Source organism: Oncorhynchus keta, chromosome 32, assembly GCF_023373465.1.
Source record: "Oncorhynchus keta strain PuntledgeMale-10-30-2019 chromosome 32, Oket_V2, whole genome shotgun sequence".
In the NCBI taxonomy this organism is placed as follows: domain Eukaryota; kingdom Metazoa; phylum Chordata; class Actinopteri; order Salmoniformes; family Salmonidae; genus Oncorhynchus; species Oncorhynchus keta.
The window spans coordinates 27250065-27274102 of record NC_068452.1 but is presented as its reverse complement, the minus strand read 5'-3'; the positions used below and the strand labels follow the sequence as shown (position 1 = coordinate 27274102).

Genomic DNA, 24038 nt, shown 5'->3' with positions numbered 1-24038 from the left:
AGCATTTGTTTGTGTTAGTGTGTGTGTCCCCCCCAGGGGGAGCAAGTCTGTCCAGCAGTGTACCCACTTCCTCTCGCTTTCCGTATTCTCCCTCCCACGGCTTGTACTCTCTCCGTTATGAAAGTGACCTGTGTGGGTGGTACTGAGAATGAGTGAGCGAGCGAGAACTCTTGCGTGTGTGTTCTGTGTTCGCGTCTGTCGATGTTTGAAGCCAAACTCACGTAATCAAGAGTATTGCCTCAAATATTTTGGATTACGAGGATTAGTGGCTGCCTTCCCTCCATCAATGCCGACACCAGTGAGCAAAATGAAGTCAGCACAAAATGGAGAGGACCAACTTTAACCCTGCAGTGACTTCTTTCTCTCTTTTGTGCACAGCTCTGATGCATTGTGTAAGTCAAGAGGCATCTATGTGATCCATGCGGTCGTCGTGTGCAGATCTGGGGTCATTAAGAGTGTGAGATACGCTTTGAATAAGATAGTCTGCTAAATGGCTGAAATATATACTGTCAATGTGGATTATACTGTAGTAGGACAGTGGATATGTAGTCCTGTCTATGACAGTGGATATGTAGTCCTGTCTATGACAGTGGATATGTAGTCCTGACTATGACAGTGGATATGTAGTCCTGTCTATGACAGTGGATATGTAGTCCTGTCTATGACAGTGGATATGTAGTCCTGTCTATGACAGTGGATATGTAGTCCTGACTATGACAGTGGATATGTAGTCCTGTCTATGACAGTGGATATGTAGTCCTGTCTATGACAGTGGATATGTCGTCCTGTCTATGACAGTGGATATGTAGTCCTGACTATGACAGTGGATATGTAGTCCTGTCTATGACAGTGGATATGTAGTCCTGACTATGACAGTGGATATGTAGTCCTGTCTATGACAGTGGATATGTAGTCCTGACTATGACAGTGGATATGTAGTCCTGTCTATGACAGTGGATATGTAGTCCTGTCTATGACAGTGGATATGTAGTCCTGACTATGACAGTGGATATGTAGTCCTGACTATGACAGTGGATATGTAGTCCTGTCTATGACAGTGGATATGTAGTCCTGTCTATGACAGTGGATATGTAGTCCTGTCTATGACAGTGGATATGTAGTCCTGTCTATGACAGTGGATATGTAGTCCTGTCTATGACAGTGGATATGTAGTCCTGACTATGACAGTGGATATGTAGTCCTGTCTATGACAGTGGATATGTAGTCCTGTCTATGACAGTGGATATGTAGTCCTGTCTATGACAGTGGATATGTAGTCCTGTCTATGACAGTGGATATGTAGTCCTGTCTATGACAGTGGATATGTAGTCCTGTCTATGACAGTGGATATGTAGTCCTGTCTATGACAGTGGATATGTAGTCCTGTCTATGACAGTGGATATGTAGTCCTGTCTATGACAGTGGATATGTAGTCCTGTCTATGACAGTGGATATGTAGTCCTGACTATGACAGTGGATATGTAGTCCTGTCTATGACAGTGGATATGTAGTCCTGACTATGACAGTGGATATGTAGAACTGTCTATGACAGTGGATATGTAGTCCTGTCTATGACAGTGGATATGTAGTCCTGTCTATGACAGTGGATATGTAGTCCTGTCTATGACAGTGGATATGTCGTCCTGTCTATGACAGTGGATATGTAGTCCTGACTATGACAGTGGATATGTAGTCCTGTCTATGACAGTGGATATGTAGTCCTGACTATGACAGTGGATATGTAGAACTGTCTATGACAGTGGATATGTAGTCCTGTCTATGACAGTGGATATGTAGTCCTGACTATGACAGTGGATATGTAGTCCTGTCTATGACAGTGGATATGTAGTCCTGACTATGACAGTGGATATGTAGTCCTGACTACGACAGTGGATATGTAGTCCTGACTATGACAGTGGATATGTAGTCCTGTCTATGACAGTGGATATGTAGTCCTGACTATGACAGTGGAAGGTTATTCCAACCAGAACATCCTCTGCTACAGTAAACTCCCACTACGTATTTTTACCCACAGCCTTTGGACTGTTACCAAGGTGAGGGGCAACATTAGAATTTTCCTGAAGTTTGTAAAAAAGTTGTAAACTAAAAACTCTGCTGCTCTCTGCCTCAGTGCAGCTGCTGCTACTGCTGTATATTAGAACTGACAACAACCTTACCTTGGGACCAATGTCGATTACGCAACATCCTTATAACACAAACTGGACTTTCATGGTAGACTGCTCTTTACCCTTGAGTGAGGTACTTAACCTGACTGACATTAGCTGATGCCCAAATGAACAAACTGGTGACATGCAAGTGGAAGAGGAACGTCTGTCTATCAGTCACTCAGAATGAGTTTTCCTTCCAGGTGGCTCCAAGTTAATAACAGAGGGCATGGTTCCGGTTGGGATAGCCACTGACACAGATACAGACAGACACAGACACTGGCAGACAAACAGAGACAGACAAACATAAGATACAGTTGACAGATTGATACCTGCAGACTGCTAAACAGACAGACTGACACAGGTAGCTAACCCCCATGACACCATCATACACAGACAGACTAGCTGCAGCTCCGGAGTCCCACCTCTCCCACCATGCCGTTCCAGGTGCCGTTGATCTTCTTGCCGTGTTTTCCGTTGGTCACCAGGTAGAGGTCGTAGGTGAACTTGACGTGCTTGGCGATCTTCTTCAGGATGTCGATGCAGAAACCCTTACAGCAGCGCTTGATATAGATCCCAGAATCAACGGTTTTATTTCTAAGAGTGAGAGAGAGAAAGGGAGAGAGAAAGGGAGAGGGAAAGGGAGAGGGAAAGAGAGAGGGAAAGAGAGAGGGAAAGAGAGAGGGAAAGGGAGAGGGAAAGAGAGAGGGAAAGAGAGAGGGAAAGAGAGAGGGAAAGAGAGAGAGAAAGAGAGAGAGAAAGGGAGAGAGAAAGGGAGAGGGAAAGAGAGAGGGAAAGGGAGGGGAAAGAGAGAGGGAAAAGGGAAAGAGAGAGGGAAAGAGAGAGAGAAAGGGAGAGGGAAAGAGAGAGAGGAAAAGGAGAGAAAGAGGGAAAGGGAGAGAGGGAAAGAGGGAAAGAGGGAAAGGGAGAGGGAAAGGGAGAGGGAAAGAGAGAGGGAAAGGGAGAGGGAAAGAGGGAAAGAGGGGAAAGGAGAGAGGGAAAGGGAGAGAGGAAAAGAAAGAGAGAGGGAAGAGAGAGGGAAAGGGAGAGGGAAAGGGAGAGGGAAAGAGAGAGAGAAAGGAGAGGGAAAGGAGAGGGAAAGAGAGAGGGAAAGGAGAGGGAAAGAGAGAGAAAGAGAAAGGAGAGAGGGAGAGGAGAGAGGGAAAGAGAAAGAGAGGAAAGGGAGAGGGAAAGGGAGAGGGAAAGAGAGAGGGAAAGAGAGAGGGAAAGAGAGAGGGAAAGAGAGAGAGAAAGGGAAAGAGAGAGGGAAAGGGAGAGGGAAAGAGAGAGGGAAAGGGAGAGGGAAAGGGAGAGGGAAAGAGAGAGAGAAAGGGGAAAGGGAGAGGGAAAGGGAGAGGGAAAGGGAGAGGGAAAGAGAGAGAGAAAGGAGAGGGAAAGGGAGAGGGAAAGAGAGAGGGAAAGAGAGAGGGAAAGAGAGAGAGAAAGAGAGAGGGAAAGGGAGAGGGAAAGAGAGAGAGAAAGGGAGAGGGAAAGAGCGAGGGAAAGGGAGAGGGAAAGAGAGAGAGAAAGGGAGAGGGAAAGAGAGAGAGAAAGGGAGAGGGAAAGAGAGAGAGAAAGGGAGAGGAAAGAGAGAGAGAAAGGGAGAGGGAAAGAGAGAGAGAAAGGGAGAGGGAAAGAGAGAGAGAAAGGGAGAGGGAAAGAGAGAGGGAAAGGGAGAGGGAAAGAGAGAGAGAAAGGGAGAGGGAAAGAGAGAGGGAAAGAGCGAGGGAGGAGGAGAGCAGCAGAGAATTATCATAAAATGGAGGAAAGGAAGAGAGAAAGCAACAGAACAGAAGAGGGGGAGATATAGTAGGGGAAGTGCAACAGGAATAGACAGACTGAGCAAACGTAAAAAAATATGTCAAAGGTGAGGGAGAACAATAGGCCTTATTAACACCAGGCATTCATACATCTCCAGGCGGCAGGCAAAGATATTTTTTCCATGCTGAACAACGTATGTTTAGACAGAGATTAGATGGAGGGGAACATTATCAGCATGCTTAAAGCACTCGGCTTTCTAGAGACTTTAACAGAGTACTTCCTACCCCGCTAGCCTGGATTTGGATACCATCATGGCCATGTTGCCACAGCAGAGTGAGACAGGGTGGAGAGAGGAACATATTGAGACACAGGACATGACGTACCCACACAGTTAGAGGCTTAATACAACTCAGTACAGATGTAGAGATACTGGAGGCAGATGGCAGGTACTTATAATGTACTGTAAGAATGGAGTTTGAGGGTCTAAAGGCTTTTGTATGACCCTTATAGTGGAACACTATAAGGAGCATAACTAGCATTATTATACAGCTTAAAATGATAGACTTGGACACTGCTTTGACATCAATACTTTACATTATAGTTGAATACATTGTTGTGGTATTATACACATTACAGTAGTGTTAAGGATATACATTGTGTAACAGACATTGTACGTGGCACTAGACAGTGTTGTGGAGAGTTTTCCCCTCACATTGTTTGGAGCTGTCTCCTGCAGGGCACAGTGTTCCTCATACACGTGCCACTGAGGGGGTCAACGTCCTCCACGATGACAAACGGAGCCTCCTCCAGCGTAACGATGGAAAGGTGGTCATCCTCCCGGCTCTCTGCCCCTGAGTAGATCTCAAAGCGAGGCCAGACGTGGTACTTCATGGACAGGGAGCCGTTCTCCCACTTCCCCACCTGAGACAGTGAACAAACACACTCCATAAGGCTGGCTTCTGTGTTCACATTGGAATTCTGGTTTTGGATTCAGATTGATGTCTGCATTTGGGGGGACTATTTGCCAATGCATATTTAGTTGCATTGTGGAAATGGACCCCTTGAAAAATGTGTTTAAATTCAAACTGCTACTATTTTTATTATAATAAGGAAGCATTAACGAGCCTTAAACAAACACCAAAAAGGTTGGGGACAGAGTGAGTGAATGAGTGAAAGACCGACAGAAAGAAAGAAAGGAAGAAGAGTGAGTTGTAGCTTGTTCTATCACGTCAGCAGGCGGTTGGGCAGAGAGCAACCAGAGACGAGGACTGGGACACACAGCACACTGGGTAGGAGAAAGGAGGACTGGGACACACAGCACACTGGGTAGGAGAAAGAAGGACTGGGACACACAGCACACTGGGTAGGAGAAAGAAGGACTGGGACACACAGCACACTGGGTAGGAGAAAGAAGGACTGGGACACACAGCACACTGGGTAGGAGATAGGAGGACTGGGACACACAGCACACTGGGTAGGAGAAAGGAGGACTGGGACACACAGCACACTGGGTAGGAGAAAGGAGGACTGGGACACACAGCACACTGGGTAGGAGGAAGAAGGACTGGGACACACAGCACACTGGGTAGGAGATAGGAGGACTGGGACACACAGCACACTGGGTAGGAGAAAGAAGGACTGGGACACACAGCACACTGGGTAGGAGAAAGGAGGACTGGGACACACAGCACACTGGGTAGGAGAAAGGAGGACTGGGACACACAGCACACTGGGTAGGAGAAAGAAGGACTGGGACACACAGCACACTGGGTAGGAGATAGGAGGACTGGGACACACAGCACACTGGGTAGGAGAAAGGAGGACTGGGACACACAGCACACTGGGTAGGAGATAGGAGGACTGGGACACACAGCACACTGGGTAGGAGAAAGGAGGACTGGGACACACAGCACACTGGGTAGGAGAAAGGAGGACTGGGACACACAGCACACTGGGTAGGAGAAAGAAGGACTGGGACACACAGCACACTGGGTAGGAGAAAGGAGGACTGGGACACACAGCACACTGGGTAGGAGAAAGGAGGACTGGGACACACAGCACACTGGGTAGGAGAAAGGAGGACTGGGACACACAGCACACTGGGTAGGAGAAACGAGGACTGAGACACACAGCACACTGGGTAGGAGAAAGGAGGACTGGGACACACAGCACACTGGGTAGGAGAGAAGAGGACTGGGACACACAGCACACTGGGTAGGAGAAAGGTTACCGTGAAGGACGGCAGAGGAACGGGGGAAAGAGAGTAGAATTCAGAACGAGGGCGGACGACAGAGAGAGGTAGAGAGGGAGGAGAGATAATTCGTATGCAAATGAAAGCACTCCCGGACCAGAGTATCCAACTCGATTCCTGGAGGACCCTCCAATCCCCAGCTCTGAATTAGCACCATCATTTACTCAATTCTCACCATCACTGCTGCAGACAAATCATACCTGAAGACTCTGTCTTTTGCCCTCTACTCCAACAGCAGCACTTATTTCAGGGAATGGCTGGGTGTAAATGTATATGGATGATCAACTAATGGGGCCTGTCAAGATGGGGGCTGGACAAGGAGTTGGTGCACGTCCGTGCATGCACAAAGATCCATACGCTCACACACACACACCCACACACACACCGCAGAGAGGAAAGTTGGCAGGCTGCAGGAAGACTGACAAGGCTGCAGCAGACTGACAAGGCTACAGAGCCCCGGTGCCAGATGGATACCTCCAGACAGAGAAGGAAGGGTTACTGGACCGGACACTCTAGAGCTTCAGAACTACTTCAAAAGGGCAGAGGAATAGGGAAGGAGTGAGAGGGACAGAGAGAGAAAGAGAAAGAGAGAGAGAGAGAAAGAGAGAAAGAGAGAGAGAGAGAGAGAGAGAGAGAGAGAGAGAGAGAGAGAGATTATGCTTATTCATTTTATCTTGTGTCCTTTAACTATTTGTACATTGTATATATATATATATATATAATATGACATTTGTAATGTCTTTACTGTTTTTAAACTTCTGTATGTGTAATGTTTACTGTTAATTTTTGTTGTTTTTCACTTTATATATTCACTTTGTATGTTGTCTACCTCACTTGCTTTGGCAATGTTAACACATGTTTCCCATGCCAATAAAGCCCCTTGAATTGAATTGAATTGAATTGAGAGAGAGAGAAAGAGAGAGCAGGCTGAGGAAGAGAGAGAAGGCTGCAGCAGACTGAGAAGGCTAGAGAGAGAGGTGAGAGGAGACCTCCAGAGAGAGAAGGAAGGGTTAGAGGGACAGAGAGAGAGAGAGAACTAGAGAGGGAGAGAGGAGAAGAGAGAGAGAGAGAGAGAGAGAGAGTGAGAGAGAGAGAGAGAGAGAGAGAGAGAGAGAGAGAAAGAGAGAAGAGAGAGAAAGAGAAGATTCAGAGAAATTTGTAGAGATAAAGAGAGAGAGAGAGAGAGACATTTGAGAATGTCTTTAGAGTTTTTAAACTTCTGAGATGTGAGAAGAGAGAGAGAGAAAGAAGAGAGTTGAAAGAGAGAGAGAGAGAGAGAGAACTTTGAGAGAGAAAAAAAAGAGAGCTTTGAGAGAGAGAACAGAGAAAAGAGAGAGAGAGAGAGAAAGAGAGAGAGAAAGAGAGAAAAAGAAGAGAGAAAGAAGAGAAGAAGAAAGAGAGAGAGAGAGAGAGAGAGAGAGAGAGAGAGAGAGAGAGAGAGAGAGAGAGAGAGAGAGAGAGAGAGAGAGAGAGAGAGAGAGAGAAAAGAAAGAGAGAGAGAAAGAGAGAAAAAGAGAGAGAGAAAGAGAGAGAGAGGAAGAGAGAAGAGAGAGAGAGAGAGAGAGAGAGAGAGAGAGAGAAAAGAGAGAGAGAGAGAGAGAGAGAGAGAGAGAGAGAGAGAGAGAAAAGAGAGAGGAAAGAGAGAGAGAGAGAGAGAGAGAGAGAGAGAGAAAAAGAGAGAGAGAGAGAGAGAGAGAGATAGAGAGAGAGAGACAGAGAAGAGAGAGAGAGAGAGAGAGAGAGAGAGAGAGAGAGAGAGAGAGAGAGAGAGAGAGAGAAGAGAGAGAGAGAGAGAGAGAGAGAGAGAGAGAAAAGAGAGAGAGGAGAGAGAGAGAGAGAGAGAGAGAGAGAGAGAAAAAAAGAGAGAGGGAGAGAGAGAGAGAGAGAGAGAGAGGGACAGATAAAGAGAGAGAGAGAGGGACAGAGAGAGAGAGAGAGAGAGAGAGAGAGAGGGGGTGGAAACCTGCACTCATTAGAATCCAAGAAAGTGGTCTGGCTGGAAGTCAAGCTAAGAATTAAACATGAGAGTGAGGGAGAGGAGAGGAGAGGAGAGGAGAGGAGAGAGAAGGCGGGATGGAGTCACCTTGCTCTCTGATCAGAGGACAGAATATAGATTGCAGAGCATGATTAGAGAGGGGAGAAAAAAACAGAATAATAGGAGAAAGAAGTAGAGCAAGAGAAAGAAAGAGACATACAGTGAGACGTAGAAATATAAAAACACACACACACACACAGACACACACACACAGATACACCGTACAGAGCTGAAACCTTACCTTGTCCCACTGCCTCATCTTGTCCAGTAGGATGATGACCAGTTTGGGATGCATCTGGTAGCCGTCCTCACTGAAGGACAGGTTCCGGCCCTCAAACGTCACGTTCATCAGGTACCTGGACAGGAATAGAGATTCAGGTTAGTAAGGCTCTTATTGCCACACATAGAGTAGAGTGGTGATATGGGTGCAGTGAAAATAGAATAAAATAGAATACAGCAGAATAGAGTAGAATAGGATAGAACGGAATAGAGCAGTGAGCATGTCTACTGTATGGCTGCAGTGAGGAGGCAGACAGGACAGCACTGCAACAGTCTCCTGACTGACATTGCAACCCCTTCCAATGTGCTTCTGTTTCATGTCAGCGGTTTCTCTCTGTTTTCTAGCTGTCAGATATATGTGTGCCAGTGTGTGTGTGTGTGTGTGTGTGTGTGTGTGTGTGTGTGTGTGTGTGTGTGTGTGTGTGTGTGTGTGTGTGTGTGTGTGTGTGTGTGTGTGTGTGAGAACATGAGTGTTTCTGTCAGGTGAGCTCAAATCCTTTCTCTGCCAACCCCCATTCTACACTCTTCTGCCTCTTCTCTCTCTCTCTCTCTCTCTGCTTCTCTCTATGCCTCTCTCTCTCTGTGTCTCTCTCTGCCTCTCTCTCTCTGCTTCTCTCTCTGCCTCTCTCTCTGCCTGCTCTCTCTCTGCCTCTCTCTCTGCCTCACTCTCTCTGCCTCTCTCTCTCTGCCTCTCTCTCTGCTTCTCTCTCTCTGCTTCTCTCTCTCTGCCTCTCTCTCTCTGCTCTCTCTCTCTCTGCCTCTCTCTCTGCCTCTCTCTCTGCCTCTCTCTCTCTGCTTCTCTCTCTCTGCCTCTCTCTCTCTGCCTCTCTCTCTCTGCTTCTCTCTGCTTCTCTCTCTGCCTCTCTCTCTCTGCTTGTCTCTCTCTGCCTCTCTCTCTCTGCCTCTCTCTCTCTGCTTCTCGCTCTGCCTCTCTTTCCGCTTCTCTCTCCGCCACTCTCTCTATGCCTCTCTCTCTCTCCGCCTGTCTCTCCGCCTCTCTCTCTCTGCCTATCTCTCTTTTCTTTCCTGGGTTACTGTTTCCATGGCAACACTCTGCCTCAAAACCACGCACACAATAGATAGATAAATAAATGACAATGAGGCATGACTGGAGCTGAGAGTGACGTGCGTGTGTGTGTGTATTTGTCCGTACTGCACATGCTCATTTTTGTGCTACCCTCCTGAACTGAATGGTCTCTGCATTGAGAGCTAAGCAGCATGCCCAACAACATGCCCGGCAACACTAGCCAGGCAGACCGGCACACTGCACACCAGTAACTACATATACTGAACCACTAGAAAAGCTCACCACTATCAATGTTCTCCCATCCGCTTCCCTGAGGACCCGACCCCTCACTTCCTCTCCACACAGAGCAGCTCTCCACAGACCTCAGCATGCCAGCATGGAGTCACAGTCACACATTCACACGTCAGCCCCTGTCATCCACACACATTCACACGTCAGCCCCTGTCATCCACACACATTCACACGTCAGCCCCTGTCATCCACACACATCCACACACATCCACACACGGAAAAGGGAAAGAGCGTTTGACTGTGACATCTACATGTAACTGCCAAAATAATGGAAACACTTGAGTAAATGAGGGATTCATATTATATAGAAAGCAGGTGTGGTTCCTGAGTTAATTAAGCACTTAACATCCCATCATGCTTAGGGTCATGTTTAAAAATGCTGGGCAGGCCATTATTTTGGCTCACATGTCTATGCCCAAATAAGATGACAATGCCCTGAGTGGTCACTGAATAGTTTGATGAGCATGAAAGTGTTTTCCACCACCGTCAACAAAACATCAAATGATGGAATTTCTCATGGAAGAATGGTCTCACATCCCTCCAATAGAGTTCCAGACACTTGTAGAATCTCTGCCGAGGTTCACTGAGGCTGTTCTGGCTCAACACCCTATTAAGACTAGAGGTCGACCGATTATGATTTTTCAATGCCGATACCGATTATTGGAGGACCCAAAAAAAGCCGATATTGATTAGTCGTCCGATTTTTTATTTTTTTGTTGTTGTAATAATGACAATTACAACAATACTGAATGAACACTTATTTTAACTTAATATAATACATCAATAAAATCAATTTAGCCTCAAATAAATAATGAAACATATTCAACTTGGTTTAAATAATGCAAAAACAAAGTAAAAGTGAAAGAAAAAGAAAGTAAGTGCAATATGTGTCATGTAAGAAAGCTAACGTTTAAATTCCTTGCTCAGAACATGAGAACATATGAAAGCTGGTGGTTCCTTTTAACATGAGTCTTCAATATTCCCAGGTAAGATGTTTTTAGGTTGTAGTTATTATCGGAATTATAGGACTATTTCTCTCTATACCATTTGTATTTCATTAACCCGTGACTATTGGATGTTCTTATAGGCACTTCAGTATTGCCAGTGTAACAGTATAGCTTCCGTCCCTCTCCTCGCTCCCACCTGGGCTTGAACCAGGAACACATCGTCAACAGCCACCCTCGAAGCAGCGTTACCCATCGCTTCACAAAAGCCGCGGCCCTTGCAGAGCAAGGGGAACAACCACTCCAAGTCTCAGCGCGAGTGACGTTTGAAACGCTATTAGCGCGCACCCCGCTAACTAGCTAGCCATTTCACATCAGTTACACCAGCCTATTCTCGGGAGTTGATAGGCTTGAAGTCATAAACAGCTGCTGGCAAACGCACGAAAGTGCTGTTTGAATGAATGCTTACGAGCCTGCTGGTGCCTACCATCGCTCAGTCAGACTGCTCTATCAAATCATAGACTTAGTTATAACATAACACACAGAAATACGAGCCTTAGGTCATTAATTTGGTCGAATCCGGAAACTATCATCTCGTAAACAAGACGTTTATTCTTTCAGTGAAATACGGAACCGTTCCGTATTTTATCTTACGGGTGGCATCCATAAGTCTAAATATTCCTGTTACATTGCACAACCTTCAATGTTATGTCATAATTACGTACATTTCTGGCAAATTAGGCAGCCCAAACTGTTGCATATACACTGACTCTGCGTGCAATGAACGCAAGAGAAGTGACACAATTTCACCTGGTTAATATTGCCTGCTAACCTGGATTTCTTTTAGCTAAATATGCAGGTTGAAAAATATATACTTCCCTGTATTGATTTTAAGAAAGGCATTGATGTTTATGGTTAGGTACTCATTGGAGAAACGATACGCACCGCATCGATTATATGCAACGCAGGACACGCTAGATAAATTAGTAATATCATCAACCATGTGTAGTTAACAAGTGATTATAATTGATTGATTGTTTTTTATAAGATAAGTTTAATGCTAGCTGGCAACTTACCTTGGTTTACTGCATTCGCGTAACAGGCAGGCTCCTCGTGGAGTGCAATGAGAGGCATGTGGTTAGAGAGAGATTGAATCCCCCGAGCTGACAAGGTAAAAATCTGTCGTTCTGCCCCTGAACGAGGCAGTTAACCCACTGTTCCTAGGCCGTCATTGAAAATACGAATGTCTTAACTGACTTGCCTAGTTAAATAAAGATTAAATAAAGGTGTAGGAAAAAAAAGAGATACAAAAATTGGCCAAATCGGTGTCCAAAAATACAGATTTCCGATTGTTATGAAAACTTGAAATCGGCCCTAATTAATCGGCCATTCCGATTAATCGGTCGACCTCTAATTAAGGCACTTTATTTTAGTGTTTCCTTTTGGCTGTTACCTGTATGTTGCGTAATGAGAGGTATACAGTACACCGCTGCACCTTGGTATGATGTGTGTAGGAGAGTGGGAGAGGCTGTGGATTTGCTTGATAGAATGGCATGATAGGTAAACAGGTAGATGCAAACTGGCAAAAAAACATACTTGTTCTGTGTGCTCCGAAATGTCACGGGTCCAAAACACAGGATTTACAACGTCCTTTCAACATTTCTCAAAAATTCTTCAACCGAATCGTTCTACTTGTTTCTCTCTCGCTACTGCACGTGGAAAGGTAAAGTATGAAATATTAAGCGGAGAAATAATAGAGAACCGTCTGCTTGAAATGCCATGTAAATCAGAGGCAACCTTGGCACCGATGCAAAGCCTATGGAATATGCTGCATAAATTATAAACTATTTACAAAGTGACTGGAGACTGTGTCCTCTTGAATGTTTAGGATGGTATAGGTATGCATGGCAATGTACATGTGGGGTATTTGTTTGCGAACGTGTATACTGTACCATCCTACACACGTTGACAACGCTGACACAGAGACTCACACAAGCATATGTAATGTGTTGCCATGGTACCCACAACCACCAAGATTTCCAAGCCAATCTGCTGCGTTGCTATGGGAACCATAATCTCACAGAGAGAGAGAGAGAGAGAGAGAGAGAGAGAGAGAGAGAGAGAGAGAGAGAGAGAGTGATAGAAGAGGGGAAAGAGAGGGGGTAGACAGGCCATATTTCTCTCTTCACTTCACTTCTACCCCGTTTCTCTCCATCTCTGTAACGATACTGTTCTTTGCTGTGAAATGTGTTTAACTTTCCTGCCTATGTTACGTTCTCCCACTCACTGCCCTCCTGCCTATGTTACGTTCTCCCACTCACTGCCCTCCTGCCTATGTTACGTTCTCCCACTCACTGCCCTCCTGCCTATGTTACGTTCTCCCACTCACTGCCCTCCTGCCTATGTTACGTTCTCCCACTCACTGCCCTCCTGCCTATGTTACGTTCTCCCACTCACTGCCCTCCTGCCTATGTTACGTTCTCCCACTCACTGCCCTCCTGGCTATGTTACGTTCTCCCACTCACTGCCCTCCTGGCTATGTTCCTGCCTATGTTACGTTCTCCCACGTTCTCCCACTCACTGCCCTCCTGCCTATGTTACGTTCTCCCACTCACTGCCCTCCTGCCTATGTTACGTTCTCCCACTCACTGCCCTCCTGCCTATGTTACGTTCTCCCACTCACTGCCCTCCTGGCTATGTTACGTTCTCCCACTCACTGCCCTCCTGCCTATGTTACGTTCTCCCACTCACTGCCCTCCTGCCTATGTTACGTTCTCCCACTCACTGCCCTCCTGCCTATGTTACGTTCTCCCACTCACTGCCCTCCTGCCTATGTTACGTTCTCCCACTCACTGCCCTCCTGCCTATGTTACGTTCTCCCACTCACTGCCCTCCTGCCTATGTTACGTTCTCCCACTCACTGCCCTCCTGCCTATGTTACGTTCTCCCACTCACTGCCCTCCTGCCTATGTTACGTTCTCCCACTCACTGCCCTCCTGCCTATGTTACGTTCTCCCACTCACTGCCCTCCTGGCTATGTTACGTTCTCCCACTCACTGCCCTCCTGCCTATGTTACGTTCTCCCACTCACTGCCCTCCTGCCTATGTTACGTTCTCCCACTCACTGCCCTCCTGGCTATGTCACGTTCTCCCACTCACTGCCCTCCTGGCTCTCTCTCTCTCTCTCAGTACAATCACCACACACCTATATACACCCCTTCCTCTTAGTCAACGCATAAAGCCCAGGGGAGGACGGGTCATTAACGCACACAGGCCACACGTCAGATTATGTAGATACAGTACGCTGAACACACAGGCCACATGTCAGATTATGTAGATACAGTACGCTGAACACACAGGCCACATGTCAGATTATGTAGATACAGTATGCTGAACACACAGGCCACATGTCAGATTATGTAGATACAGTACGGTGAACACACAGGCCACATGTCAGATTATGTAGATACAGTACGGTGAACACACAGGCCACATGTCAGATTATGTAGATACAGTACGGTGAACACACAGGCCACATGTCAGATTATGTAGATACAGTACGCTGAACACACAGGCCACATGTCAGATTATGTAGATACAGTACGGTGAACACACAGGCCACATGTCAGATTATGTAGATACAGTACGCTGAACACACAGGCAATATTGTGAAATATTGTTTAGGAGGTTTTAATAAACTAACCCTGATTTTAATTTAGAAAAACTGAATATATGGAAAATGACAACAGGGTCCATATTGCCTGTGTGTGTGTGTGTGTGTGTGTGTGTGTGTGTGTGTGTGTGTGTGTGTGTGTGTGTGTGTGTGTGTGTGTGTGTGTGTGTGTGTGTGTGTGTGTGTGTGTGTGTGTGTGTGTGTGTGTGTGTGTGTGTGTGTGTGTGTGTGTGTGTGTGTGTGTGAGACAGACTGAGAGATGGAGAGAGAGAGAGACAGACAGAGAGACCAGCAGTCTGACCCAGTTCCATTAAAGCCCCATCATAAACAGGTACCATTTTACATCCATCGCCCAAAAGCTCTGTGAAGTGGCCCACTTCCATCCCCATAACAGATACTCAGCAGGAGTTTATGGACTGCAGCTGCCTACTGACTGGACCTGGCAGAGGTCACTCCAAAGACCATGCAGGGTCAAAATACTGTTTGTCTTCTCCAATAGACAAACTACGGCAGACCTACATTTCCACAACACTTAAAAGCACTTGACCCCTTTTCCAACACACTGCTCATTTCTAACATGTAACCTGTTCCTGTTGAGGTGGGTCAGAGTCAGCTTTGTTAGACCATGATCCAGGTGCCTTTAGGTTCCACTAATGGAATGGTCCATACTATCCTCTACCAGTGTGTAAAAGTACAGGTAAAAGTCATTCAATGTATTCCATGTTGTGTTTCTACTGACTCCAACACGATTCTCTTATAAGTAAAGAAAATATCCAAATTCATTTAGAATTTTAAAAAACACACCGCTTGTCACGACTTCCACCGAAGTTGTTCCCTCTCCTTGTTCGGGCGGCGTTCGACGTCACCGGCTTTCTAGTCGCCACCGATCCATGTTTCATTTTTCCTTTTGTTTTGTCTGTTTACACACCTGTTTCCCATCTCATAATTATGTTCCTTATTTAACCCTCTAGTTTCCCTTTCTGTTTTGTGCGTGATTGTCTTTCGGTGTGTTCCGGTGCGTTGGATTTTGTGTCCCGTTTTGGAACGGGATTTTTGTTACATGTTTGGATTGAGTAAATCAGTGTTTTTTTTACTCTTACCTGTGTCCTGCGCCTGACACCTTCGCTATCTTCTAGATAGACTCTGACACCACTCACATATGATACCTTATACCGGTGTCCTAGATCCTTGACAAATACCTCGGTCAAATACAGGATTTTAATTTTGTTTTTCCACACATGACTTATAGCACCAATCAGGTCCCCTAACTCTCCGGGATTCAATAAGTGAAGAACCCTGAAGGGAAGTACAGCAAGATATCAACATATTTCAGCTCGAGTCACACAGAAAGGCTATTTATTTTATCTTTATTTAACTAAGTAAGTCAGTTAAGAACAAATTCTTATTTTCAATGACGGCCTAGGAACAGTGGGTTAACTGCCTGTTCAGGGGCAGAACGACAGATTTGTACCTTGTCAGCTCGGGGGTTTGAACTTGCAACCTTCCGGTTACTAGTCCAACACTCTAACCACTAGGCTACCCTGCCGACCATGTGTAAATGGCCATAGACATCTTTATCTATTTTATCCGATACATTAAAAAAGACAATAAAATGACGATACATAGTAATATAGGCTGTTATTGGTCTGATAACCCCTGGCATCCCATCAGGCAAATCTCACAGCCCCATGGTGCCGTATCTATCACATGAGAGGAAGCACTGATTAGGTTAGCAAGAGTCTATCTGACTATCTGTGGGCTTGCTGCTAATCAGCTCATTGACCCCCTGAAGACAGAGGTTATCAACAAACAGGTTGACCAGAGCCCGATCTGAGACCAGTTCAGCATGATTTAATCAAATGCACAGACTAGTTGATTATGAAACAGTGGGTTAGAGGCGGCTGGGGAGAGTATTACAGAGGACAATATACCGGGGAAAGTAGCTGTGCCGTTATCTAAAAGCACTGGGACAAACAAATACGGCATAACGTAAGAGGCCTACGCTGAAATGACACCTGACAGCTTCCTGTGAGACAATACAGCAGGCAGAGCTTCCGAAGTGAGCTACACTCAGTTAGGCTTTGAACTGCGACCAGAAATGCTTGTGCGAGAGAAAGCTCAGAGCATCCCCAGGTGCTGTCGTGATACAGCAACAGAAATAGCATTCGGCCGCTCCCAACAAGCCCTGAATCAGTGGAGGAAACAGGATTTTTGTAAGCAGCCAAACCCACTTTGGTGTCCCAACAGGATGCCCAACAATCCCCCAACACATAGAGGCAGAGTGGCAAAACACAGAGTAGGGTGGAACTGCCCCGGAATGCAATACCCCACTTAGTTCCACAGAGCAGCACAACGGGCTACAACGGGCTACAACGGGCTACAACGGGCTACAACGGGCTACAACGGGCTACTGTTCTCAGACTGAAACGCCACTGGGACCAATTAAAGCGCTGGCAAAGCAAAGCTCCGCATCACAACCAGTTCAAAAGGCAGAGGAAAGGAGAGGGTCTGGGTGTGGGGGTGCAGCACGGGGAGGGGGGCTGTTTTGGGAGGGAGATGTGTGTGTATGTGTGTGTTACTCTTTGTGTGTGCAGATGTTGAAAGATTTCAAAGGGTTGATAGGCGATCCGCCCCAGATTTACCTGAGCACCTCATTTGGGTTCCCAGCAATGGGCCCCTTCTTGTCCGTGGCCCCGTGGCACTCAGACTTCATCAGGGTGTGTGCCCCCCTGTCGAGCATCATGGTGGAGGTTGCCATGGCGATGACAGCCACCCCATCGCGCACGCGAGCCTCCAGGCCGTAGTCCCACTCGTCATACGACACAGAGATTAAACCTGCAGAGAGACAGAGAGAGAGATGAGATGAGAAGGAGGGGGTGGATAGAGAGAGCAAGAGAGAGAGAAAGGAGGGAAGAGGCAGAAACAGATAGAGTGATGAGAATAGGAAGAAAGGGAGAGCAGAAAGAGAGAGATCCATGACATACAGTCGACAGAGGAGACAATAGGGAGATAGGAGGGAGATAGAGAAAGAGAATAGAGGAAAAGGGGTTATGCACTCAAGGGGCTAAACACACTATGAGGCGTGTGCCACACACCACTGACAGCCACCCCTCTCCTCTCTTCTCAGTCAAACTGCATCCTCACGCCCTCTCCGGCCCACTTGACAGGGTCTGGCCAATCCATTACCAGGCAACTGGACAGAAATAGACAGACAGCATCCAACCTGTAGACCCACGGGGCCCTGGGATGACAGCTCAGTCTCTCCAGGACCATATCTAATGTCACACTCTGTTGACACTTTCTCAAGGCTTTTATAGTCACCCTACAAAAATGATATTATAGAACCAGAGTGTGTGCATGCTAGTGGAAAGGGTTGGTTGGTAACCAGTGGGAACTGTCCATCTCAGGACATGAGGAAAATCTCGCAACAACTTAGACAACCTCAATCTCCCTTAACGATGGGGGTAAACAGGAAGTGGGGGACAGTGGCGTTGACTTGGAGGTGTATGAGCACTTGTGCTCTGAGATCCAGACCCCTTGCCTTCCATTTGAACTGCAGTAGTCCTCTACTCCCCGCCCCTCCTTCTCATTCTAACTGTTGATTAGAGGACCTTTTTACAAAACCCTGCCATTGGTGCCAGACAGCTCATCATTGTCTGTGATGTAAGATTAGGAGGGTCACATGCTAAATACTTTAGCAATATCTGTGTGTCACGAGATGAGTGTTTAAGTGAATTGACAAAGAGAGAGGGATAGTTGAGGGGGGGAGGGATAGAGGAGGGGTGAGGGATAGAGGAGGGGGGAGGGATAGAGGAGGGGGAGGAGGAGAGAGGGATAGAGGAGGGGGTGGTAGAGGAGGGGGGGGATAGAGGAGGGGAAGAGAGAGAGGGATAGAGGAGGGGGAGGAGGAGAGAGTGATAGGGGAGGAGGAGGATAGAGGGATAGAGGAGGAGGAAGAGGAGGATAGAGGGATAGAGGAGGAGAGAGAGGGATAGAGGGATAGAGGAGGAGAGAGGGATAGAGGGAGAGAGGAGGAGAGAGAGAGGGATAGAGGAGGAGGAGGAGGAGAGAGAGATAGAGGAGGAGGAGAGAGGGATAGGAGGAGGAGGAGGGGAGAGAGAGAGGGATAGAGGAGGAGGAGAGAGAAAGGGATAGAGGAGCAGGAGGAGGAGGAGAGAGGGATAGAGGAGGAGGAGTAGAGAGGGATACAGGAGGAGAGAGAGAGGGATAGAGGAGGAGGAGGAGAGAGAGAGGGATATAGGAGGAAGAAGAGAAGAGAGGGATAGAGGAGGAGGTGGAGAGAGAGAGAGAGAGAGAGAGAGAGAGAGAGGGATAGAGGTGAGATACTGTAGCTCTCCAGAGTGCCACTTAAGGAACGCATCAGTGGAATTGCCTATGATGATTTTAGGCCATCAAACATGGCCGAAAAGTATTTAGTGTGCCTGTTAACAAATGAGCATGTTAGCGTGCACCTTGGCTTCACACTGAACCATCGCAAACACCAGGCCTTAACTATATCGCGTACCACATTATTCTTACTCACTTATAAATTTAGTGAGACAATTCACATTCTGAAGGTTACTATAAGGCCTATACTAGCAATTCATCCAACAGTGATAAACTAAAGTGTTGATTTTGACAGTTTGACACAAAACACCCTTAATTCATGCAGTATCCGCCATCTGTCACAGACTAATGTGCAGGACAACCCTTCTCAAGGGACAGTTAAAACCTGCTGAAAAACATGTTCATTACCTCGCCCACTCGACCATCACACATCATATGATTTACATAGCTAACATGGTAATATATTATTAAGGGCCATATCCATCAACGATTTACAACCATTTATCGTAAATCATGCAGAAATATTAATGTAACATTTTCCACCCAAAAATGTGCATTGCGTGCATGAATTTCAGGTTAGGATTTGATCTGCACCAGCTACCTGGTCCCACATATTCCCAACTATAAATCAACATCAAAACAGCAACCAATCATAGACTTTAAATGGAGATAAATCACATAGAACTTATTCCAAACCGACCTGTAGGGAACTCGGCAGGGATCACTTCAGCGTCCCCAGCTACCAGCGAGGGGACGATCCAGGTGTAGCCGTAGCCCGTGATCCCTACGGAGTGGGCCACTTCGAAGATGGTGTTGGCCTCCTCCTTAGTGCAGTACAGCAGGATGACGGGGCTCTGCAGCTTCTTCAGCTGGTTCTGGATCTTAGAGTCTCCATCGTCCACTGACATGTCCAGCAGCAGAACCTCCTCCAGCTCCCAGCCCACAAAGCTGTTCTCTATGGTGCTCCGGATCTACAGGGTAGAGGGAGGGACGGAGGGACCAGGGAGGAAAAAGTAGGTGGGTGAGAGGTCAAGCGTTCAACGACATTGAGGAACACAGAGGCGTGTGAGAGGGCTGAAGGGCCATTTGACAGGGCCAATCTGATTTCTCTCAACGCAACAGTATTTAAATACCTACTGACACTTCCTGACAACATGAACAAGTTGAGATTAGCCGCCGGGCTTAGTAGTTGCCTTCCTATCACTATCCTAGAAGTTAAGACTATAAGTCCATGGTGACGTTACAGTCTGCTCATGGACAGCCTGGTGGCAGTATTCAAAGGAAGGAGGGAAAAAGAGAGAGCTACCCTGTCGTGAGGGCGTGTATCGGTGAGCTACCTTGGTGACAAAGTCCAGGTATCCGGGGTAGTATGTGGTGACGATGGAGAAGATGTACCAGTCGTACTCCTCCATGATGTTGAGCATGACCGAGGCCTGCTGCTCGATGGACGGGCCGAACTGGAAGAACATAGAGTTGTCATCCTGGGGAACAGAAGAGTGGAGGTCAGTGATGCTATGTTACATGTCCACATTGAATATTGAACTGGAGAGGAGACAACATCTAGACAACGTCTAGACAACACTCTGCAGTTTTTCCCCCCAATACTGTATGTGTGTGTGTGTGTGTGTGTGTGTGTGTGTGTGTGTGTGTGTGTGTGTGTGTGTGTGTGTGTGTGTGTGTGTGTGTGTGTGTGTGTGTGTGTGTGTGTGTGTGTGTGTGTGTGTGTGTGTGTGTGTGTGTGTGTGTGTGTGTGTGTGTGTGTGTGTGTGTGTGTGTGTGTGTGTGTGTGTGTGTGTGTGTGTGTGTGTGTGTGTGTGTGTGTGTGTGTGTGTGTGTGTGCGGGCCATGTTTCTGTGTGTGTCAGTGTGTGCGTCAGTGTGTAAAACCATGGCGTGTCTGTCAGCCGGGCAGGGTATTGAAATCTCTTTGGCTTAGGAATCCGTGCTTCACTCAACATCAAAGCCTAACCTCTACAACCCAGGGGAAACACATGGGTTGATCCGTTACCTTGTTTCCACATGAATGAGATCAGACTAAACCACTGAAAAGGCACAGCAGAAAGGGGTGAATAAGTATGCTGTGTGTGTTTGCCACTTATATATGATATATCATACATGTACATAATAACTGTGAATAAGCAGTATATTCCACAACAGTATATTCCACAACAGTATATTCTACACGTCTAAGTCAGTGTAAATGTCCACTGTCCCCTCCTCTCCACTAGGCCATGATTGACCCTCTAGCCCTCCTCCATGTGTCCCTCTACACACTACCTTCATCCCACCTCATCCCCTTTTTCCACTTTCTTTCTCATGTCATCTACAAAATGTCTACAAAATGTCAAAATGTCGGCGATGTCATCTAAAAAATCGCTTCCAACACTCTACTCAGCAAACTGGATGCAGTTTATCACAGTGCCATCCGTTTTGTCACTAAAGCACCTTATGCTACCCACCACTGCGACTTGTATGCTCTAGTCGGCTGGCCCTCGCTACATATTCGTCGCCAGACCCACTGGCTCCAGGTCATCTACAAGGCCATGCTAGGTAAAGCTCCGCCTTATCTCAGTTCACTGGTCACGATGGCAACACCCATCCGTAGCAAGCGCTCCAGCAGGTGTATCTCACTGATCATCCCTAAAGCCAACACCTAATTCGGCCGCCTTTCGTTCCAGTACTCTGCTGCCTGTGACTGGAACGAATTGCAAAAATCGCTGAAGTTGGAGACTTTTATCTCCCTCACCAACTTCAAACATCAGCTATCTGAGCAGCTAACCGATCGCTGCAGCTGTACATAATCTATTGGTAAATAGCCCACCCATTTTCACCTACCTCATCCCCACAGTTTTTATTTATTTACTTTTCTGCTCTTTTGCACACCAATATCTCTACCTGTACATGATCATCTGATCATTTATCACTCCAGTGTTAATCTGCAATATTGTAATTATTCGCCTACCTCCTCATGCCTTTTGCACACAATGTATATAGACTCCCCTTTTTTTCTACTGTGTTATTGACTTGTTAATTGTTTACAACATGTGTAACTCTGTGTTGTCTGTTCACACTGCTATGCTTTATCTTGGCCAGGTCGCAGTTGCAAATGAGAACTTGTTCTCAACTAGCCTACCTGGTTCAATAAAGGTGAAATAAAAAATAAAAAAATGTCCCTCTCTCCTGTGATCTCTGTCTATCTCTTCTCCTGTGATCTCTGTCTATCTATCTCCTCTCCCGCTCCCTGTCCCATTTATTCCAGTGAAATTACTGCCGGGACACAGTTATAATTGAATTTCCAGCCCCCCTCCTCCACACGGTCCCCTGCAGCTCCCCTCCTCTCTTTCTAAGAGCAGTGTTAATGTACTGGCCCATGCAGTCATTCAGAGAGCCAGAGGTCCGCAGAATTTTCATTAGTAAAAAAAAAAGAGGAGCAGAAAAAAAAGAGAGAGAAAAAAGACCCAGATAAAGACTGGCTTCATTTACAGCAACAATAATTTCAGGTCAGTCCAAATTATCACCTCCCTGAGCGCTGGGGTATCGATTAGCACACATTAAAATGCCTGAGGAGGGAGTGTGTCTCTGTCTGTCCCAAGCAGCCACTGCAGTCTACTGTACTGGACCGTAAAGACAGAGGCTAAATAATAGGGGGAGAGAGGGAACAACACTGGGGGATAAAGGGAGAGACAGACAGAGACAGAGAGAGGAGGCTGGGTGAGGAACGAAGAGGGTAAAAGAGAGAGACACAGAGACAGAGAGAGTAGGCTGGGTGAGGAACGAAGAGGGTAAAAGAGAGAGAGACAGAGACAGAGAGAGGAGGCTGGGTGAGGAACGAAGAGGGTAAAAGAGAGAGAGACAGAGACAGAGAGAGTAGGCTGGGTGAGGAACGAAGAGGGTAAAAGAGAGAGAGACAGAGACAGAGAGAGGAGGCTGGGTGAGGAACGAAGAGGGTAAAAGAGAGAGAGACAGAGACAGAGAGAGTAGGCTGGGTGAGGAACGAAGAGGGTAAAAGAGAGAGAGACAGAGACAGAGAGAGTAGGCTGGGTGAGGAACGAAGAGGGTAAAAGAGAGAGAGACAGAGACAGAGAGAGTAGGCTGGGTGAGGAACGAAGAGGGTAAAAGAGAGAGAGACAGAGACAGAGAGAGTAGGCTGGGTGAGGAACGAAGAGGGTAAAAGAGAGAGACAGAGACAGAGAGAGTAGGCTGGGTGAGGAACGAAGAGGGGAAAAGAGAGAGAGACAGAGACAGAGAGAGGAGGCTGGGTGAGGAACGAAGAGGGTAAAAGAGAGAGAGACAGAGACAGAGAGAGTAGGCTGGGTGAGGAACGAAGAGGGTAAAAGAGAGAGAGACAGAGACAGAGAGAGGAGGCTGGGTGAGGAACGAAGAGGGTAAACAGAGAGAGAGACAGAGACAGAGAGAGTAGGCTGGGTGAGGAACGAAGAGGGTAAAGAGAGAGAGACAGAGACAGAGAGAGTAGGCTGGGTGAGGAACAAGAGGGTAAAAGAGAGAGAGACAGAGACAGAGAGAGTAGGCTGGGTGAGGAACGAAGAGGGTAAAGAGAGAGACAGAGACAGAGAGAGTTAGGCTGGGTGAGGAACGAAGAGGGTAAAAGAGAGAGACAGAGACAGAGAGATTAGGCTGGGTGAGGAACGAAGAGGGTAAAGAGAGAGAGACAGAGACAGAGAGAGGAGGCTGGGTGAGGAACGAAGAGGGTAAAAGAGAGAGAGACAGAGACAGAGAGAGGAGGCTGGGTGAGGAACGAAGAGGGTAAAAGAGAGTGGAATCGACAGAAAAGAGGGAGGGAGAGAAATTAGTCAGAGAGAGCAATGGAATCCTGAGAGAAGGTGAGTATGGAGGGAGGGAGGGAGGGAGGGAGGGAGGGAGGGAGGGAGGGGGGGTCTATGGTAACAATGAGGGGAGCGGGTGAGTATGGAGGGAGGGGAGGGAGGGGGTCTATGGTAACAATGAGGGCAGCGGGTGGCTGGTGGGCTATGACCTGGTACAGACTGCAGAGTGAGTGAACAGCAGTGGGCCAGGGCAGCGCCAGCCACAGCTGCTAACCCACAGCCGATTGGTGCTGTCAGAGACAGACAGGATGCACATGTATGTCCTCCTCTCAGCAGCACCCAGAAGCCCTGACAGTAGTGAGGGGGGGGAATAACCGATTTAGTTACATATCGCTATATTATTTCTGGACAATATTATATTGATACTTTGACTCCAAGTATCAATTTGTAAAAATAGGAAATATATATATATATTTTTTTCT

General features: G+C 46.9%; 1 pseudogene; it reads right to left on the bottom strand.

Annotated features, from left to right (window-relative positions):
• LOC127905991 (glutamate receptor ionotropic, NMDA 2B-like) overlaps positions 1–24038 on the bottom strand; it is a 135577-nt pseudogene that overhangs the window by 17067 nt on the left and 94472 nt on the right.